We start from the raw sequence: 8,332 nt of genomic DNA on the forward strand, positions 1-8,332 counted from the left end.
ATCGTAAGTTTTGCTTATTGGTACCTAAGATGTGGTTTAAACTGAGTGGTTTGTTTGTTATCGGCTTAGAAGCTTGGATGGTAGAGCGTTTTAGCTATCGCTGTTGGGTATTCCGGGGTGAAAGGCGGCTTAGTGATTAGCAACTGATATGTATGGCCTAATGTTTTTTTTTGGTAATGTAATATCATTGTTATGTTTCTTTAAAATATTTATTGACCCGAGATTTATTTTGTAGACGTCAACAACAACAAGTTATTTTGATACTCTGCTACACGCGCAGGACTGCTACGCTTGTGCGACACATATCAAGAAATAAAATTTACACTCGATCATTCAGCAATGGACTGTTTGATGTAAGTTTAAGGTTCTGCATTATTTATTTTTTAGCATTTCGTGATAAGAGTTTTCTTACAGGTGAAATATTTTTAGATGGCGTCAGTGTGGTGAGATCCGTGTGACTTTATTGTTTTGCTTGAGATGGGCTTATTTAGTTATAAACTAATACCAAACGTGACACAAATGTCAAACGAACTCACGATACTAGCACCAACTGGCCTATAAGAAACTCTCAACAGAAAAAACCGAAAATAAAATCTATCGATACACCCCTTCACTAGAGGCGAGCCGGTCGCATTCCCTGACCGGCGGCGGCGACTTGTCGTGGAGTATCACACACACACCGGCGCCCGGACATTTGTTCCTTGCAGTTGCTATTGCTATGCACATGTGAGCGTGACTCACGCACGCATTATACGACAATTGACGGCGCATCACTATTGCATTCGAAATTCGAAATCTGAATTCGCAATAGACAAGTTTTAGCGGTATCCTGTATCGTATGATAGAGCTGAGATTAAAACTTTTTTGAGAGACGGGTTTTGTTTGGGGTATTAAATTTTATTAAGTACATAAATGACCTGATAATTTTAATCTATAATAGTAACAGGAAAATTTTATGTCACAGAGTCGTAAAGCAAATTAGGAAATCATAAAAATAATTATGTGTCATAGCAACTTCGTCAGTAACGAAAAGAGAATGTTCAAGATCCGTCCGGATCGCTACCACCATCTCACTCGCTAATTGTTGCGTTAGGCAGCAGTGCCTGCACTGCTGTGTTCTGGATAGAAAGCTGGTGAACTCCCAGCACAAAAGGTATCATACGTTAGTTTTCTAAACTCACAACGTATGTGCTATCCTCTAGTGTTGCGGATATCCATGGATGATCTGGTGGTGCTTACTCATCATCAAAGCCACCTGCTCGTTTTTCACCCATAAAAAAGTACCATCACATGTTGTAAGTCACATAGGAAGAGTGCTGTTTAAACTTATACAATACAATACATTACAAATAATCTTTATTGCGCACCACATCAGGACAAAAAAATATTTATCTTCTATAGATAGTGATAGAAAAGTTTACGGAATATCTGTAATCATGATGTTTCCGCTTTTCAGGGTTTTTGTTTCATTATCCATCCATATATATTAAAACCAGCCAAGCGCGAGTCAAACTCACGCAATGAGTGTTCTGTACTTTTATGCCAGCAAAAAAAGTTTTTGCAGAGGTTTCTATAAAAAAGACAGTAATTTTTTGCTCTTTATTGATTTTAGATTTTGGTGATGTTCAAAACGTAGGATACCATAACGCTGGTATGTAGCTAACCCACTACACTGAGTGCCCAAGATGAGGGTCTAATTTGCAATCGGTGTACCTGGCACCAATTAGAAAATAAAAAAATAATTGTGGAAGTCCTACATAATATTTCGTAGTGGCGTCGATTATCTACAACCTGCCCTGCGCAATATTACGTATTTGGTACTTGAGTGGTCCATCCGTTTGGGAGCTACAGGGTGATTCGGCAGACGTGAGCAGGACCGACACTGGGCTACTACATCGTACCAGTATTAGTGAGATTAACGTTATTTTTAGGGTTCCGTACCTCGAAAGGAAAAACGGAACCCTTATAGGATCACTCTGTTGTCCGTCCATCCGTCTGTCAAGACCCTTTTTCTCAGGAACTTGTGGAGGTATCAATACAGTATAAATACTCAGGTCTATTGTCCCTTGGAGCTGTGAAAAAATCAAACTTCTTTCTAAGCCAACGCAATCAAAAGATACAGTCGTTTATGCCGCAAATTTTCGAAACTTGCAAGGGAATCAAAACCTACAGGGTACTTCCCGTGAACTCAGAATCTTGAAATTTGGTACGAAGCAACATCTTATAGCACAGATAAAGGAAAAACAGCGAAAACCGAAATTTTTAGTTCCATCATATAATAACACACTTAATTCTTTTTTTTTTTAATAAAGCCATAAATTATATGTATAAGGTACATGCTGATGTTATGCAATACAGGTAGAATATATTGATTCTACCTGTATTGCATAACATCAGCAGCATTTACCCAGTGGGTGTAGCTAGATACATTTCACTTAATAACTAACAGTTAAAATTATAATATTCATTTAAGCTATAGGGACATAACTCGATAACAAACTTTTTCAGAGCTGGCAAAAATTTTGTGTGTTTAAGTGACTTAATTTCTACAGGCAATGTGCTATAACACTTTTGCAGCCACCTAAGTAGCGCTGCGCTGGTAGATGGTTGTCGTAGCAATAGGGGCCCGGACATCGTAAGCAAACCTCAAATTAAGTCTGATGCTATTAAAATTGTTTTTTGGAGGAAATTTATTTGCATTTCGAAAGACTAGTTTGCAGAGCTCTATATAATATACAGTGCTGGAATTGTGGGCAAACCTAGTTTTTTAAAAGATGCTCTGCATGACTCTCGGTTTGACTGGATGCCATTTAAAATACGCACACATCTCTCATTTTTAATAATTTTAAAGTTACTACCTACAGGTTTATACGGAACCCTCGGTGCGCGAGTCCGACTCGCACTTGGCTGGTTTTTTTAAATGTTGCACCCAAAAAAGTATCAAATTATTTTCTAAGTGCATTATTTGTGTAATTAAAACTGTGGGGTTTTACTTATACATATATAATTGTGAACGATCCAATTATCAATTAGGGTGCATGATTGGTCCTGAGCACTTCTCCCGAATGACCTGAATAATACCACAGACCTGTTTAAAAAAAATATACCTCGTTGAGTTTCTTGCCGGATTCTTCTCAACAGAGGTTTTTCCGAACCGGTGGTAGATTTTTTGACATTCATAAGTGCTTGTTATAGCCTAAATTGAATAAAGATATTTTGACTTTGACTTTTGACCTAACAGACATGTCAAACTTAAAATACCCGTCTTTTTGCGTCAGGGGTTATAAAAGGTCTTGGCAGGATGGACAAAGAAGTTAACACGGGTTATTTTTCCCTTTGAGACACGGAATCCTTAAACTGTTCTAGATAGTACGCACACCGATTTTATCATCTCTAAATTAAGATATAGCTATATATGCAAGTCAGCCCGACGGGGCTTCGCTCCGGGAACTGCATGGTCACTCCACATCTCACTTTATTTCATGGAGTTGAGATAATACTCGTAGATAAGGTTAAATCCTAGATAATAAGCGTTTTCCCAGAGATAATATCAAGCTAGATCGATTTATCATCTTCGAAAACAACTACATACCAAATTTCACCGAAAACGTTGAAGCCGTTTCCGAAATCTCCGAAATCCATACTAATATTATAAATGCGAAAGTGTGTGTGTTTGTATGTTTGTCCGTCTTTCACGTCGAAATGGAGCGACGGATCGACGTGATTTTTGGTATAGGTAGAGATAGTTTGACTTATTACGACTTTATTACGCGTAGTAAAGTCAAGTGCAAAAATAAGTATCTATTCGAACCACTCAAAAATATGTTACTACGGCCTTATTGCATCGGAATAAGAGTATGTGGTACTTATTATTGTAATTTTGAATAAGTACATATTTTTAAATTAAAAATACCTACAAACTGAAATATAGATGCGCAGAAAAACCAGAAAAATAAGACCAGCACTGGGAATCGAACCCAGGTCCTCGGCATTCCGTGCCGTGTGCTATACCGCTACAACACTGCTGGACAACGGTACAGACACGAATTTCCCCTATGCACCACATATCTCAGCTTGTTTGTTTCTTATTTAGCCACTTTAAGCAGTGACGCTAGCGACATCTATACCGTAGCCCTCATCGAGAAACTTTCGGCATTCCATTGGAACTAACCGCTCACCCGGACAAGAGTTTTGGAATCTTTTTGTATTTTTTATTTCAATTCAAAATTTTTACTTTTACGGTACCGTACCGTTTTACATTGACCGTAAAAGTAAAAATTTGGAATTGAAATAAAGAATACAAAAAGATTCCAAAAAACCAATCTTACATATTTTTACACTTGACTGTACATAAAAATTCAAGACAAAACCTGAATGCGCGCGCGGCTCGCTACGTTCCCCGAATCCAAGGAAACGCAAAAAGCTGCGGAACTGGATACCGTATCGCCAAATCTGTTGCCGGTATATGGTAAACGAGACACAGGTTTTGAGGTTGAGTGGAATCAGTGTTACGGAATTATCTACACTTACAAAAATACATTAAAAACAAATTTCTTGGCAAACAGATCACTGAATCAAAAAATCATCTTGGAAACCCCCTCCCCCCATGGTTTTGAAAGACCTATCTAACGATACCACCACACTATAGGGTTAGGGTTAGTCGAGAAAAAAAAACCCCACTTCACATCTATGGGGAGGTACCCTAAAAAAATTTTTAGTTTTTCTGTTTATGTCACCACTTTGTTGGCGTGGCTGATATGTATGTATATATTTATGACAAATTACAGCTTTCTAGTAATAACGGTCTATGAGCGTAGCCGCGGACAGACAGACAGACAGACGGACAGACTTGGCGGAACTATAAGGGCTCCTTGTTGACTACGGAACCCTAAAAAGGGAAGCATAAGAACACGACCAAAGCTCTTCTTTATTTTTTTATGAAAAAGTTAAATAGGTCAAGATTTGGAGAAGAAATCAGGGGACTACGAAACGTTGATTTTATATATTTTTAATAGGTATTTTCGGTCTAAGTTGCAGTTGTCTCTATCGCGCTCTGCGGGGGGAGGCTATACGTTGAAGCGACAGCAATAGTTTTTAAAAATATCTATTTTTCAATTCTCTCACCCTTAGTTTCCTCTTAGTTTCACTTTCACGAGCCGCACTCCCGGACCGGTCTTTTTTTTTTAATTGACAAAAGACAAAATAGGTACAGTACGAATACAAAATACGAGCGTGAGAGGGACGGTACGATACGAACTTCGATTATCGAGTTTCGTAGTAGCCCTACTGATCTACTGTTGATGCACCACCTGCTGTTAATCTAGTCCTTACTTCTTTGCGTAAAAATGTTCCCTGGAAGAGATCGCTCTTGAGCGATAAGGCCGCCTATTGTTTACCTTCTAATTTTCTCTCTGTATACCTACCTGTTTTCTGTATCGCTTACTATTTCTGGTAATAATAAAGAGTCAGTGTATATATTGTATTCTATTGTTAGTTATGCAACTTTTTTTAAGTCGGTTAGGTCACAAATTAATAGTTCTTCTCTAGTCGATAAAAAAAAACATTATACGTGTCTTTGGATCAAACAGATAAGATAAAAGCTGACAGTACCATCAATCGGCAAATCATAATCACACTGATTATTCGAATGTTTGATGACATTGCAATGGCTATGTTAAAATAAGCTTTCATTGTGATAAAAACCGGTTTTCTCCGAGCTCAATCAGTGCACGATTTTTCTTCTAAATTCCAATGGAACATTTATTTCGTTCGATAGATACCTAATGCTTTCAAATTAGTCACTTAATGAGGGTTCCTTAAGAGGCGAAATATCGCTTGGCGTTGGTACTGAGTGGTCCGTTTGACATTACAGTCTTGCTTTGTTGTTTTAACTTACTGTTTTGTTTATATACCGAATAATGTGTTTCCTTCTTTTATTCAAATCTCTCTAGCAAAACACAAACACACACACACACACGCATGTACTTACGCACGCGCGTACGCAATCTCGTCTAATTAACAGATTAACCAAAAAATATAACTGTTTCATCAATGACCATTTTGTATTTCGTGCATTTCTTTTCAAACTTTATGTATTTTGACACGTTCTTTTCATTGGGCGATTAAAAAAGTTCTTAATTTTAGCCAACACGTTCAATGCTGTCCCAATCACGTATTTACTCAACAGTTTTGAGTAGCCCGGCGCGAAGGGTTAACTGAACAAACACCATGATCTCGGGAAAAGCACCGACTAGTAAAGCAATAGATCCAAACGTCAATTTCACGACAATCGATTTAAATCTGTAGCCACTGGATACGACAAATTAACGATGATAATAATAATATTTTGCTTATCCTCCACACCTCCCGGTCTGACGAAATATAAGGCTTAATCCCTTTCATTCGCGTCCAAATCGTCCCGCCATCTCCTTTTCGGTGTCCCTCGCCGTCGATGGCCGTTCTCCGGTAGCCATTAGTACCACTACCATGAGTTTACAGTGACCGTACTCGATAGCGACGGCGTAAATTATTTGTAGAGGCGCTGTAATTCTCCATACAAATAATTTACGCCGTCGCTATCGAGTACGGTCACTGTAAACTCATGGTAGTGGTACAGGTGAATGTGTAAGCCCACCTCCAGACGTTTCCATACCTGCCCAGTCCCATCCCAGCCGAGTACGTGTCAAAAAGAATAAAAAAAAAAATGTACAAAATTCATAGTGGTCGTTTGATATAAAAAATTTCGGTGAAACTACATACTTATTTAATTTAAACAAGTCAAAGTTTTATGATCGTGTAATCTACAGATTGTTATAGGTTAGGTTGTGTTTATTTTAAAGCAATTCTGTAAAATTTTAAATTTCTGAGAAAATTGCATTATATCAAATGACCATGTACTACGTCCATTATTCTTTATAAACTTTATATATTTTAACAGGTTCCCTGTCCCGAAGCAATGAGCAGCATTCTTTTGACACGTCCCTATAGAAATGATAAAGTAATGTAATACATTGGGGATTGTAATATCCCCATAGCCTAATTTTCATTGGCACATGTGCCTCATGGGACAAGGAACCTTTTAATACGTATTACCCTTAGCAGCCTTTTTCCAACGTCGGCTATGCGTGCTTTTGAGCGTACTACACATCGCTTATTTGACGTTTTAGCCACGCCTCATCTTGCATACTCCGTAGATCCACGGTATCTTGCTGCGTAGGCGTCCCAGGTAAACCTTTTGACACCTAGCCCCGGTGTGAATATCATCGCGCCCTGTTTAGCGTCTTTTTTGGCTGTTTGAGGATCGCAGCTTTGGATAGTGGCCGGTGACATTTGGGCAGTGCCCTGGATTTTTGACAATTAGCACGTTGGGCGGATTATTCGTGGAAAGAGGCCACAGACCGCCAGGTCTGTGTGAAATTAATTAGTACCTATAGCCGTTTACTTAATATTTTAAAAAGTATAATTTTAATTTGGAACTCTGTCTATAACTACATCTACTAAAAAAATATATATGTAATCTTCAAGTCCTTAATTAAATTTTATATGATTGAATTTAATACTAATTTTATAACCATGCCATTTTTTTCTTTATTGGCTACTACCTATTTACTTAATTTATTATTTAATCAGGCGTAGGTATTTACTTTAATAACTTGTTTTTTTTATGTGCTAATCTACCCCCAAAACGTGCCCCATGTTTAAAAATCATTTATTTATGTTACATATCCGTCTTTAGGTCACGGACTTACATGTTTGTAATTGTGTAGCAATTTTCAACTCCATCGGTTCAATACTTTCGGAGCTTATTGGCTTGTACAGACGGATTGATAGACAGAGTGACAGACATGCGAATGTTCCTGAATGAACTGCTATTTAATTTTAAAAATAATTGATGAAATAAAAGTTTTTACGCCTACGGAAGGCCATGCAGTGCTGGTTTTCAACCAGCGACATGCTGAGCTGGGACCATTTTATAACAGCATCTATGTATGTTTATGTTTGTATGTAGCCTGTGTATGTGTTAATGTTGTTTTAAATATTTTTTTTCTTTCTTTCTACGTTATTGTAAACCAGTATGCTAATACTGACAAACGACTCCCCATTATTAACTTTTAAAATTATCAACATAATATCGTAACCAGAGCAACAAAACATCCCTATAACTCGCGCTGTCAACTCGCTCATAATTAAATCGGTTATGCAGTTAATCGATGCCGTCGCGCTCGAATCACATCTCTACGGCCACCTGGGTCGCGCGTGGCGCCAAATATAACGTCGGCGAAGTAAAGCTTGGGTCGTAGTGCGAAGAAAATTGCGGGAAAACCCTACAAAA

This window comes from Choristoneura fumiferana, chromosome 23 (genome assembly GCF_025370935.1).
Source record: "Choristoneura fumiferana chromosome 23, NRCan_CFum_1, whole genome shotgun sequence".
NCBI lineage: Eukaryota > Metazoa > Arthropoda > Insecta > Lepidoptera > Tortricidae > Choristoneura > Choristoneura fumiferana.